Source organism: Eurosta solidaginis, chromosome 5 (genome assembly GCF_040869045.1).
Source record: "Eurosta solidaginis isolate ZX-2024a chromosome 5, ASM4086904v1, whole genome shotgun sequence".
NCBI classification, from domain to species: Eukaryota; Metazoa; Arthropoda; class Insecta; order Diptera; family Tephritidae; genus Eurosta; species Eurosta solidaginis.
The window spans coordinates 1381752-1396133 of NC_090323.1; the positions used below are offsets into that span (position 1 = coordinate 1381752).

Below are 14382 nucleotides of genomic sequence, written 5' to 3' on the forward strand. Positions count from 1 at the left end.
GGGGGAGGGTCTGTTAGCGTGCCTAAAGTGGTTTTCACACTTTCACAACACAAGTAACAAATATATTGAAATATTGCTTTGATGTTGTTGTTGTATTAGTTGCAGTTTGTGCATTGGTTTTGTTTAGAATTTTAGATTTTGGCGTTAAGCGTTGCATTTTATGAATGAAAGTTTTTCAAAAATTCTACAACAGAGGCTCGCATGAATGAAAGGTAGATTAGGTAATGTATGAATTGTTGAGTTTGAGTATTCATTTGTGCTTCTGGTTAGAAAAACTATCGCTTTTTTGAATAGGAATGTGGATATAGTATATATGTATGTATGTATATGAAAATATTGGCTTAGAATTTAGTTTGGTATTTTTGGATTTTTTAGGTTATTCAAACATATGAAATAAAATGCCAATACAGGCAGGCGCATAAATATGTATGCTACGTATTCTATGTTGGTATATAAAGGCATGCATGTATGTATGTACATATGTATATAAAAAAGATATGTATGCAACTGCGAAACGCATCATGGTCTGAAACAGGGAAGGCGAAGAGGAGAGGTATGTGCCAACAACTTATGGAAATGGCAGTTAGAATTCGTTTTTAAAATAAAAACAATATTTGAATATAAATTCATACTTATTGGTTTGCGTGGTGTATATACATACATATGTACATAAATATGTATGCGCAAATTTTTGTTGTTATTGTTTTTACGTTTTTTTTTACTACAAATAGTTTAGTTTACATACATATTTAGTAGTATTCGAAGTTAGATTGGATTTTTACAAGTATGTGTAAATATGTATGTACGTTTGTATGAAGTTTTATTATTGCTGTAATCGCGTTATTGGTCTCCATCCTATCCCAGTACCTACACATATTAGAACCTCATGCATGTTCAGCTGCTCTCAGTCCCTCTATTGAAAGTGAATTTTATTTAGATTTTTGTTGATTAGAAATTCCTACTGGAATTTAGTGTGTCTGCTGTGTGAGTGTGTGTAGATGCACTTATGTTTGAATATGTTTCTGCTGCCTTTGGGTCAACGTGTCATGGAGCTTTTAGATTACAAAGAAAAGTCTCACTTGCGTAGTAATTTTGAAAGAATTTGTATGTTATGCCTTGAATATAATTTGGAACATGACAGAAAGTACCGGCTAATTCGGTCATAGGCTGGACTTATATTTTTTCAACACAGTGTTTTCTTATTACCATGCCAGCATTTTTTAAAATTTTGATCAAAAAATATTTAAATATCATACCCCAAGATGATTAAAAACGTTCAAATTTAAAAGCATTTTCTGTTCGAAAATTAACGTATCGTCGGGAGAAAAATGTACCATAAATGTGATTATTATTGAATAATCATTTATGATTCATATTTCGAAACGCTTTTTGTTCATATCTAATATCATTGTAAAATTGGGCTTTAATTGTTTTAGAGTAATATTTGAATGCTTTTCACAGTCATTTTCTGATCATATTCGTGAACATATTTCAATCATTTTGGTTGAGATTTTTGAATCATTTTTGAATGCGATTACCATACATTTATTCTTCATATATCATACAAAATAAGATACTACATGCTAATTTTATTTCATCAGGGGAAGAAAGCATGCGTAAGTGAGCTATTTGAACCACAGGTCACTCGCAACACCTGCGACTACAACATCCAACATCAGTTATGATCGTCAATATCTTAAAAAACGATAAGATACGGGATGTTGAAGCCGTATTCAGGTATGTCAAGAGAGTTTCACTTACCTGGGGTTCAAATAGCTCACAAACTTTGTATTGACCAACCATTATGTATTTTCTTGGAAGCCGAAGGTGGAGAAATGATTGGGGACATCTTCGGTTACGAACAACATTTACAATATATTTTGTATAAATAAACAAAATTTTATATATTTTTTCTAACTTCATGATTGAAAAAATGTGTGCACGTGAAAAAATAAGATTTTCAATGAAAAGTAAAATTTTAACAAGTATAAAATTTATTGTTCAGTCAACAAAGATAGTCGGAAAAGATTCAGAAAGCTGATTGAAAAATTATTAAAAATTTTTGATCACCTAAACTAAACACATTTGATTCAGATATGATTCCAAAATGTGACTGAAAAACAATATTCAGTTTTCGATCATTAAAAGTATTCATATTTGATTATTCTCTTTGTTGATTTTTATGAAATATTAAAATCTAATCATCAAAGGACTACAAAAATGATTCCAAACAGTGATCGAAAAATGATTTTCAGTTTTTGATCATCAAAAGTATTCATATCTGCTTATTTCTTTTGTTCACTTGTATGATAACTCATTATTTAGTCAGAAAGATTAATCAAATTGTACGGATATGTAGGAAAATTCAAAATTGAATCACCTAAATGCTGAGTGGGTAGCTTCTCTTATATGTTTTTATGTATGTAAATGTTTTATACTAAATAATAAAAGTTGTTACGTATACGCACCGGTGTACGTATTTTCAGTTGTTACGGATATATTCGCGGGCAATTCAGGAGCTGCGTGCAAAAAGGGATCTCTAAAAGTAACGTTTTGACATTTTCGTGTTTTAAACATTTGAATTGATATAGCATTTCTGTTGTTGTAGTTTTTGTAACATTCACATATGATCTTTCCAATGTATATGGTGCCAAAAATGTGGAAAAAGATTGGGGATAGATGTTACCTTTTTGCATATAACATGGAAGCAACAGTGGTACGTCACTGAAATTGTTGTGGGTCCTATGTAAAAAAGGGTAGGTATAAAATTTCGGCGAAATCGGGAGACGTTTACATAGCTTATATGGGGAGGCACATGTGAGTGTGAACAACATAATTTTATTTTCAAGAACAGAAAATTGCACAGACCTTTTCATTTTGTGATGTCACGAAATCAGTTTCAGAGATATAAAAAAATATTTGTTGTTGAATTAACGGGTACAATTTTGTTACAACAAAGTTTTGTTGCTTTCTCAGAGACAATTCAAAAGTACGTGTGTATATTAGAAAGATTTTCCGTTATCCCTTGCCAAATTTGGTTTGCAGACGAATCGGACTCGGCGTTGTACCATCTTCAGTGTCATTTCAGAGTAATAAAAAATGACACTGAAGTTGGCATAACGCCGAAACCGATGTGTTTCCAATTCAAATTTTGACAAGATATGACGGAAAACCGTTCCAATATACATACATTTTCTACTCTGTCGAAAAATCAACAAAATAAAATTTAACAATTTAAAAGCTTTTTGGTAAACTTTTTTCACAGAAAAATTTGACAGGGCTCATTTAAAAAGTGAAAAATATTTCTCAACAGAGTTTTAAAATTTTCGCTGACAGAATGTTTGCACTGGCAAATATCAATGAAAATATAACCGGCACGTTCCGGTTACAAGCACCATCAAGGTTTAAGCCCGACCATCTCGGGAACGATTTCATTGAACTTTTCGGGCCATACCGACTCCTACCCTCTAGTTCCATTACAAACTTGGGGTCGGCAGAGCCTGGGCTGCTATGGAAACAGGATTCGCCACGGTTAGGTGAGGTTGACAATTGGGTTGGAGAAGCTATGAATTGCGCTGGCATCCCCTTGAAAGGGTTGCGCTACACAACCCCTTGAATCATTCGGGTATTTTAGTCGCTTCTTACGACGGGCATACCTACCTCGGGTGTATTCTAAGCCCCCTAACGCCTAAAAACATGCACAGTTTATACTATGTAATATTGAAAAATTGGCTCAGTGGCGCATAAGTAATTTTATTAGGAGGAATCAAATTTTGGACACTGATGAAGAACGATTTTGGGCAGTTTGAAAAAATCTAGTCTATCTGGAAAAATTTATCGGCAACACCCTTTTCCATGCACTTACATTTTTTGTATGCAATCTAGATCCTGAAAAAAAACTAAAATGTACGAAAATTTATGCGTTCAAGTTTTATCGTCCACAATATGCAAAAAATTATTGTACTTTTGTGTCGTTTCTATGTTATTCACATTAAAGTTGGTCAATATGCACTCCGGGCACACTGTTCTGCTGGTATAAATAGATTCAAAAAAAAAAAAAAAAACACTAGAAACGGTAAAAACGATAGATCCGCGCTCGTTCAAAGTGTCAAAATCTGATGCCTGGCGATAATATTTCATTATTTCATTTTTTTTCGAAAGATTTTCATGTTATTATTTTCCCGCGCATCGATCGTAGTTACAACTTAATTAAAACACTATCTTATATTATTGGTCGGATAAAAAATTGCATTAATTAATATGCGTTTAAATACGGTTGTCAATACAAAGAATACTGTAAGTATAATAAAAGACAAATTTTGGTATGGAAAAAGACGCTCAACTAATTAGCCATGAAAAACTGCACTTACCTAAAAAATAATAATAATAACTGAAGGCTTTTAAGGAATCTAAAATTTGATTTTTCCAAACTTCAAAAGCCTTAAAATGTAGCCACATTAACATTAGGGGGACTCATGTAACCGTATAAATGCCTTATTAAGTGTGTAAACGTATAAATTTATCTAGTGCGTAAACGAACTGTCAAATTTTGTATGAAAAATCATTTAGACAATTTGTATAAATTTACGCACACATTTCATTGTGTAAATGCGGTAAACTCAAAGGAATGCAACCTTGCAGACATTACAGCAGTCATTTTCATTCATTCATTTCAGAAATCTCCAACATTAACTAGTCATTTACAAGAATATCTTAGTAAAGACGTTTTAGTTTTGATTTTTCACTTAATCCTGGCATTTTTTGATTTGTATAACAATCTAAAAATTTTTGTTTGGCAATAATACATCTGATAAACAATCAAGTTTATCAAGAGTATTACTAGGTGCGTTCATATAACTGCGTGTGTAAATGGATATAATTTTACACCTTATAAGTTTATATGCTTTCATGAGTCCCCCTATTATCTTTAAACGATGTGAAAATGCTGATAATTACGTATACGTCATGTACGTCGTACATATATGTACATATATTTATGTTATTTAGTTAGATGCCTTTGCAATGCAGAGCCAGGCTATCGAGAGAGAGATGCCTTTCAGTTAGGCTCCTAAAATTTGTGAGAGTAATAGACGCATAAAATATGCAGGTTTGCTGAAAATGAAATGAAAGTGATGAAAATTAAAATTTGTTCGTTGATACGAATAGAAGCGATTTTGAGAGTGCAAAAAGCAAATAACAAAATATGCTCATATACATATATATGTATGTATGCATGTGTGTACATAGTATATACATATGAAGAATGACGAAAATGAAGTATAATTTGCCGAAGTGAATTGTTGTGCAAAAGCAAAGTAGCGGCGATTTGAAAACTTCAAGGATGAGTGCATGGACATCTCATATGAAGGCACACGTAGACATGTATGTATGTATGTATGTATATGTGTAGATATTTGAATAGATGTCGGCATGATTGTACAATTAGCCACGGTCCACTAGACGAGTTCGGGTTATAACAGGCGAATGAGATATTTGCTAACTGTACTGCAACGTATAGTGAGGAGCAGAGCATTTGTATCGTGCAGACACTTGCGGCGTGGGAAATTGTGTGTGCCCAAATGTGCACACATATATGTACATATATGTACATGCATGTCCGCATGTATGACCACATAGATGTAGTATGTGAAATGTATTTATAAACCCGAACTAGTTGAAAAAATACTAGTTTACAACTAAAACTTTCTATGCTATGGCAGGTTGTCTGAAAAATTTTCTACATAGTATTCCAAAAGCAAAATACAAATTTTCAATTATAGAAAAATAAAAAAAACAGTAATTATCATTAAAACAAATTATTGTTCTGGCCTTGAGCTCGAATCGAACCTTGAATAAAAATAGGTTAAAGCAAGCTAAATACCAAAATAAACCATTTTAGAAATAAAATATAAAAAAAAAAAATTTTAAAAATTAAAGGTTCGATTCGAGCTCAAGGCCAGACCAATAATTTTTTTCTAATGATAATTATTGTAGTAGTACGAATAAGGTTAATGTAATATCAAGATGTAATAGATTAACGTTGGCATTGCCAACAGTACAAAATGATATGTCAAGTATAACACTAAGCACTGTTTGTTTTTCACGACGACACCATTTTGAGAAAATAAAGACGGCATTCGTTGGAAACTGCTAAAAGCGACCGGTTGCATTTCTTTAATTGGTGCGTGCTTACGTTTGTTCGCCTTAAATATACTATCTTTTTCTGCTTGCTTATTGCATTATTGTTATTTTTTTTTTTATTTTTCTAAATTTGAAAAATTGTATTTTGTTTTTGAAATAGTAAGTAGAAAATTTTTCAGACAACCTGCTATAGCTGCGCAGATAGATCCATTTCATCAGTACGCTTTAGGCACGCTGCGCTAACCATTTAGCTATACAGCGGTGGTTTGTTTGACTGACAAATTGCTACTTCTATTCCTTCTTACCAACTATATTTATTGATTGTTGCTCCATCTGTTGCAAATCACTGATAATGCTGGATTTGTTTGTTGTCAATTACTTTGTTTGACATTCCCAAGTGCTCATGGTTTATTAACAATTGTCAAGGCCTTGAGCTCGAATCGTACCTTGAATCATTTATCAATAGGCCGATAAAAAGAACATCATTTAAAAAAATTACTAAAAAGTTTTTCAAACGGATTCAAAACCACATATAAAAACCAGACATCTTTTGTTATTATGACCATATTAACTTAGGTTTTAGAAATTAATCGAGTTAAAATGTACAAAACAAAATATACGAAAAAAAATTCCAACTAAACAAGAATTAACGAGCCAGATGTGAATACCGCTTATTTTCAACCGTCAGTTAAAAGACTAAGAAAATTCTCTCGAAAGTTATGCTAGCTGTGGGAGACGACTAAAATCTACTGGAGAGTTCCAAAGGTTTTAAAAATGCGTTTCTGAAACAATTAGGTTAGTAATACATTGCTGTGGCAAAAGATCGAAGTCCAAAAGGCCAATTGACATTATGACCACTTCAAATAGCCATAAGTTCATTTGGGCTTATGATCTTTTAAAATGACGACTCGTTGTTCTGATTCCGGGCGCCTTTGCTGCACAAATTTTAATAGATAAATATTATGGTATGAATACTCGATACTAGCGAGGTAGTCTGGACTACTTGCTTTGGCTACAGGGTCTATCGAGAATTCCATGGAAAATTGTACATTTTCGCCAATTTTCAAATTAATCTCATGATTAATTTTCAATGGCAATTTATTTTAATATTCGTATATATGTATCATACCACAGCGTATCGAAAAAAAATTTATTTAAGAATAAAAAGATGATAATTATTGTTATTTTTTAATTTTTCTAAATTTGAAAAATTGTATTTTGTTTTTGAAATAGTAAGTAGAAAATTTTTCAGACAACCTGCCATAGCTGCGCAGATAGATCCATTTCGAAGGGTGCTAAGCCTTCATCATCAGTACGCTTTACAATTGATAAAAAGATGATAAAAAAATTTTAAGGACTACCATTATATAAATGGACAAAAAAATAGAAGGTAATTTTTCCCTTAATACAGACATAGTCTTGTTGAATTTTGACTAAAAAACTTTAACAATAGCTTTTGTAAAAGAATTTTGGGATTTAAAACTATAAAGGTGGAACGCAATCTTTCTATTTAAGGCAAAACATGTACTTGGGATTAACTAATTGATTATTTAAAATTTAAGCACGCGCTTTACCTTTATAATTTTAAATCACAAAATTCTTTTACAAGAGCTATTGTTAAAGTTTTTTTAGTCAAAATTCAACAAGACTATGTCTGTATTAAGGGAAAAATTGCCTTCTATTTTTTGGTCCATTTATATAAAGGTAGTCCTTAAAATTTTTTTTATCATCTTTTTGTTTTCACTTTTTTAGTGCTGCCTGCAATTTGGAATTTTGGGTTCTGACTCACGGCCCATGCTTTAAGTCTCTAGCTCACCGGGAATTTACTTAAAAATCGATTGCAGGATTCCCTCGTTTTTCAAAGATTTGCAGTTATCTTGACTAGCGCGCCACCTAGCGGAAATTTGTTTTCTATAAGTTGTATTGTCACTAGGCCTCTAACTAAGTGCCAAGTTTCAAGTCTTTGGGTTACCGGGAAGTTAGTTAAAAATGAATTAAAAGATTCCCAAATCAAAATTAATTTTCTTAATATCTCGATCCATGCGCCACCTAGCGAATTTTTTTTTGATCAAATATTGCATTGTCACCGGGTTTCTGAGTCACGGCCCAAGTTTCAGGTCTCTAGCTCACCGGGAAGTTACTTAAAAATCGATCGCAAGATTCCCTGCGTTTTTGTAAGGGATTTGCAGGGAGTTTCGTTTATCTCGATTCGTCTGCCACCTGGCGGCATTTTGTTTTCCACGGATTGTAGTGCCGTCGACTCGCAAACTATGTGCTAAGTTTCAAGTCTCTGGATCACAGAGAAGTTAGTTAAAAGTCTATCGCAAAATTTCCATTTCAAAATTAATTTTCTGTATATCTCGATCCGTGCGCCACCTAGCGGATTTTTTCACTTGCATTGTAATGTCTCCCATATCTGAACTCTGCTCTAAGTTTCAAGTGTCTAGCTCAACGGGAACTAAACTAAGAACATGAAAAATACAAATTTTGCGTAATATAAGCAAACGGGAGTTAATTTACATGTATAAACAATGTCCCGTACAAACATCTTAATTTTTACATCATGATTTTTTTGCTGTAATAATCACATTTTAGTTTTTTCTTATTTCATTAACTACCAAAGGTGATTTTTTTGTTTCCAAAATTATTTTCGCTGAAATTACACACGATTCACTATAACACAAAATTCCTTGAATATTTCCTGTCCAGTACAAACGCAGTATATGACACTACTTTATTTTGTCTTGCATTCCAAGCTGGAAAAACCGACGAAACTTTATCGGAACTTCAAAATACAAAAACAATTTCTAGCATGAGCAAGCGAGACCACTTTTCCCCCAAAATTAATGAGTTTGACATGTTTTTGTTTAGGTTTTAAATTAAACTTTTTCATTAACATTTTCAACAATAAAAACAATGCAAATAACACGGGAAAATTATTTCGGTCTCTGATTCACGTTCTTTACAAGATCGTGAACTTTAGTTGTGTTTTTATGCTTCAAACTAAAAATAAAATTTTCATTTGTCAGAAAAAATAAAGGAAAAACGGCCGAAACCTATCGAAATATAAACTGCATCGTTTGATTTTAATTATCTAGGTAGTATTTAGTTAGTTTTTGGAAATATAGTTTTCACACTTACACCAGTACTAAAACCGGGAGGGCGACAAAAAATATAAGAGAAAATACAGGAAAAATACAGCGAAAATAAAGTAGTGTCATATAGTATTATTTTTTATACACAAATATTTGGAAAGAAAATTTCTATTTTTATCTAGAAATGAACCACACAATATTAATGGACTAAATTTTCTTCTTTTTTTTTTTTTTTAATTTGGTTATAGCTTGTCTTTAGTTCAGCTCAAAAACTGTAAAAAAATGAGTACGATTTGCCGCATACCAATGCTGTGGAATGCTCCGTATACACAGGGTACATATGTATTTTTGTGCATATGAACGAATATTTTAAGTTGTTGTTATTGCTAGTGTTTTTATACCTTTCATGAACATGAAATGTTACATTAACTTTGGTCCGATGTTTGTAACGCTGAGAAATATACAAGATAGACTCACCACTAAGTATACCGAATTGATCAGGGCGACGAACTGAGTTGATATAGCAATGTTCGTCTGTCCGTCCGTCCGTCTCTCTGTTTGAACGCAAACTAGTCCCTCAAATTTTGAGATATCTCAATGAAATTTGGCACACGGATGTATTTTTGTATTATATTAGATATTTGTCGGATACGGTAGGATCGGACCACTATAACATATGTATATCTCCCATACAACCGATCGTTCAGATAAGACGATTTTGGTCATTCCTGCTGCAATTTAGAAAGTATGCACGTGAAACTCGGTGATGTACATATATTCTAATATATCATAGAAGATATCCTAAAAAAATCACATTGATCGGAGCTATATATAGTTATATCCCATACAACCGATCGTTCAGATAGAAAGATTTTTGGCCATTTGTCCCTTAATTTAGAAAGTATAAACGTGAAACTCGGTGATATTTATTCTAATATATCATAGAAGATTTCCTGTAAAAATCATTTCGATCGGAGCTATATATAATATATATCCCATACAACCGATCGTTCAGATAGAAAGATTTTTAGCCATTTCTCCCCTAATTTCCAATATAAAAACGTTAAACGTGGTGATATTTATTCTAATATATCATAGAAGATTTCCTGTAAAAATCATTTCGATCGGAGCTATATATAATATATATCCCATACAACCGATCGTTCAGATGAGGGGTTTTTTTGGCATTTTTTATTTTATATTTATCTTAAAAATCGTTTAGGTATGTACATCTGTTCACTATATATTTCTTATCTTATACATCCGATTATTTGGAGATTACGAACGGGATAAGATTATTGTTCAGCCCTATTCATGAAAGGTATGAAGTCTTCGGCACAGCCGAAGACAGTCCCGTCCTTACTTGTTTCATTTGCATTAACTCCTACATTTTGTTGTTGCCTCTGCCATGCTTTCTTTTATTGTTATTATTATAGTGATTTTCGTTATGGTTGTTGCTGTTGTTGCTGTATAGCGTTGTCTGGCACACACAAATTTTGCTTTTATATGCAATTTGGATTTGTTGTTTTTCTATCCGCTCTTTTTGTTTGTCCATAAATACATATGTACAAACTATACCTATTTGTTTTTTTGCTTGTTTATGTATGTGTGTGTGTGTGTTTATGTATGTGTGTCTGTTAGGCGCCATGGGCATTTGCTTGCATTTTGAAATCATCGGTTTTTGTTATTTTATATCGTTGTCGGCGTCATCGTCATCAAAGCAAAGTTTTGCCGCACATTATTGACACCGTCCAAGCATTGCCAGCCAGCCACTGTAGTATCCCAATAGTAGTTGTAGTAGTTGTAAACTTCAAGTCACCGCATTCGCATACGCATATATTAGCGGTATTGTTGCTGTCGCTCCATCAATAATGACGACAAACTAATTCTAAACTTTTAAGTTAATTTGTTTGTAAGTGTATATATCACATATTACAAGTATATGCAAATTAGCGTCGCGCTTTATAATGTCGCAGCCGCAGTTATCGTCATAAATAAAGTCCGAGTTGCTTCTTTAAATGTGAATGTATTTGCCCCTAAAAGTGTGCTACAGTTGTAAGTAGAGTAGTTGAAATGTTACATATTATTCGTACTTATGTGTGCAAATGTGCGTGGAAGACTCTTCGAGGCAGTGCTTGCCTGTGTGCATAACTTTTTATCGCGGCTGATGAAGAGTTTACTAAGCCATAAGGCGATTTGAACAGTCAGCAAACGCGATTGGGCGAAGCGAAAAGTCACGACAGTTGGCGTATGCGCCAAGTTGCTTTTTTTAATTGCAATATCTTCGTCGTACTATGACAGGATGTGGAAAATTTTACGCAAACATTTCCTTTTGACTTTTTGTTATAAGCTAACTTTTTTGCCGTAAGTTCACGAGTTTGGGCCCGCTGCGAAATAAAAAAGTTGCAAAAAACCCGCATTTAAATTTGAAACTTATGCTAAGTGAGTCCCAATATTTTTTTTAAATTTCTTGTTACTTATTTGAAAGGCGTTTTTAAAAATGATATGTCGATTTTTTTAATTCTGCGGTCGTTATTATGCGTGGTTTTTGATAATTTGATGAAACGAGAAGTATACTTTAAGGAGCAAAAGCCAGCTATATGAAAAAGATAACAAAAAAGCAAATATAAAGCTTTTCGAGGCCGAAATTATGACATAAATTTTCAAAAATACGATTTTAAGTAAATAAATTATGAATTTTTGCATGCACAATAATTTTAACTACGAATGAAAGATACGGACGCATGTAGTCAAACCTCGAAACCATTGTGTATTCTTTGGTAACATTTCTTTGATGTGGCCGTTTAAAAATTACAATACTTTACATGACTAAAAAAATGAAAAAAAGCAAAATTCATATATGAAATTTGACATGGAATTATTTATAGAAAATTTTTACTCATTACCGCTCTCGCGAAGTCTTTGTTTTTTTTTTCTCCGGTTTAAGAAACTTTAAATAAGAAGGCATTTATGAGGGAGCTAGAAATGTCAAAAAACATTGTCAGAAAATTAAACTGTGCGTAATCCTTAGAGAAAACTTTGCTACAAACGTGAAAGGCCGCCGAGAAAAGAAATCAAATTTCCACGTTGAAGTATGCAATAATTTTGTATGCTTTATTTAATTAGCATTTTTATTATCTTCAGCGTTTTTTTCTGTGGTTTAACTTTCTGTACTTAAATTTAATAATAACACAAGTAGACAACTTTTTATACGCAGAAATTGTTTTAAAGTCCTTCGGTACGCTGAATCTAAATTCTTTGTTAACATTTTTTTATTGGTTCCGGTTTTTGAGATATTTGAACAGGAAAGTTCTAAAAGCAAATTTTTTCTGCTATATTAACTAAGCTTTTTCTTCAGGAAAACTTCCTCTTATTACAAAACCACATATCAAATTTGAAGGTGCGACTATTTTCCTTAAAATTTTTGTTTAGTTTATTTAAGGCCACTTTTGCGATTTGACATGTTGTTCTTAGCTGTACTAGGTTTGCGGTATTTTCTTTATAAAATGTTTTTCTTAAATCCGAAATCTTCTTTTAGGCGCGTTAGTTGGTGGTAGGTGGGTTTGGAAACCATGCATGTTTGATATAAAATTATATTAACCCAGATATGCCGACGGACCTCCTGTGTGCGGTATTAACTCTGATGCTCGTTGTATTGAGCAGATGTGAACAGCAAGATGCTGTGGTGTGGTGGCAGCGTGATCCACCTTTCACACCGAACATCCTGGGCTCAGGTGCCGACAGGCGCAACACCAAATTTTTTTTATTCTATTTTTTCAAATTTTTTCGCGGCGAAATTACTACTTACTTACTTAATTGGCGCTTAACCGTCTAAACGGTTATTGCCGTCCAACAAGGCGCGCCAGTCGCTCCTTCGCTCCGCCAACCGGCGCCAATTGGGCACACAAAGGGAGTTTAAATCGTTTTCCACCTGGTCCTTCCAACGGAGTGGGGGCCGCCCTCTACCTCTGCTTCCATAGGCGGGTTGCGATAGAAACACTTTCTTGGCCGGAGCATCATCTTTCATTCGCACAACATGGCCTAGCCAGCGCAGCCGATGCGTTGTAATTCGCTGGACTATGTGATGTCTGCGTATACCTCGTACAGCTCATCATTAAATCTTCTTCGGTACTCGCTATCGCCAGCGCGTAGAGGTCCATAAATATTTCGAAGAACTTTTCTCTCGAACACTCCCAAAGCCGCTTCATCTGCTGTTGTCATGGTCCATGCTTCTGCCCCATATAGCAGGACGGGTACGATAAGTGACTTGTAGACTATGATTTTCGTTCGCCGAGAGAGGACTTTACTTTTCAATTGCCTACCTAGTCTAAAGTAGCATTTATTGGCAAGATTGACTTCGCTGGATTTCAGTGCTAATGTTGTTGCTAGTGTTGATGCTGGTTCCCAAATAAACGAAGTCTTTTACTGGAGGGTGGAGCCGTGTGTATAAGTCCACGAAAGTGGGGAAAGCTTCTGACCGCCATTCACCTGGGAATGGCCAGAGCGATTATTTTGCATGCGGTTCAAGCAGCTCACTACTACCGGTCGCTTGCGGCCAAGTATCCTCTGGGTAGCCGCTAAACATCCTTTTAGCAGCGAGCTAATGTGAGAAGGCGACAACCTAGCTAGGCCACTCTGACATAATCGGTTTAAGGGCTAGCCGGGGAGATCTCATCGGCAGCGTCTGTACACATCTAGGTGCGGCTGCAAGCGGGCGTCTGTCTTGGAGCAAGCGGCTCGCTATATAAACGTGCAAGTAATATTTTCACCCCCGCTGAGCGGGTTGTGCGCTGGGCTTGGGACCCGCCACGTAAAACCATACTCCAATGAAATATACCAACAAGCCTCGAATAAATACACTCGAGGCGAAATTACGCCGTGAAAAACGTAATTTTTGTACTTTTGCGTAAACATATATCGAAAACAGGAACCTCAATGAGAAATCTGACTCTATGTTCACGTTAAGCGAACCGAACATCTCTAGATAAGTTTTAGCCTACGTCTGGGTCTGAACTTTTTTTAAACTTTGTCGACCTTTATTTTCCATGAAATAAAACAAAAATTTCATAAACCTGAACCAAACATCAACTGCTGATTGGAATATCACCCTTTCTGGGCTGCCGTTTCGAAAAGGCTCTACCTCAGA

The 14382-nt window shown here is 34.2% G+C and overlaps 1 protein-coding gene across 1 annotated transcript in view; it reads left to right on the forward strand.

Moving 5' to 3' along the window:
• Positions 1-2800: 2800 nt before the first annotated feature.
• The window catches only part of LOC137252064 (uncharacterized), a 37191-nt gene continuing 25609 nt past the window's right edge, over positions 2801-14382 (forward strand). The window contains exon 1 of the mRNA XM_067787253.1: positions 2801-2817. The gene's annotated coding sequence lies outside the window, so the exon portion shown is untranslated. The remainder of the gene's footprint in view (positions 2818-14382) is intronic.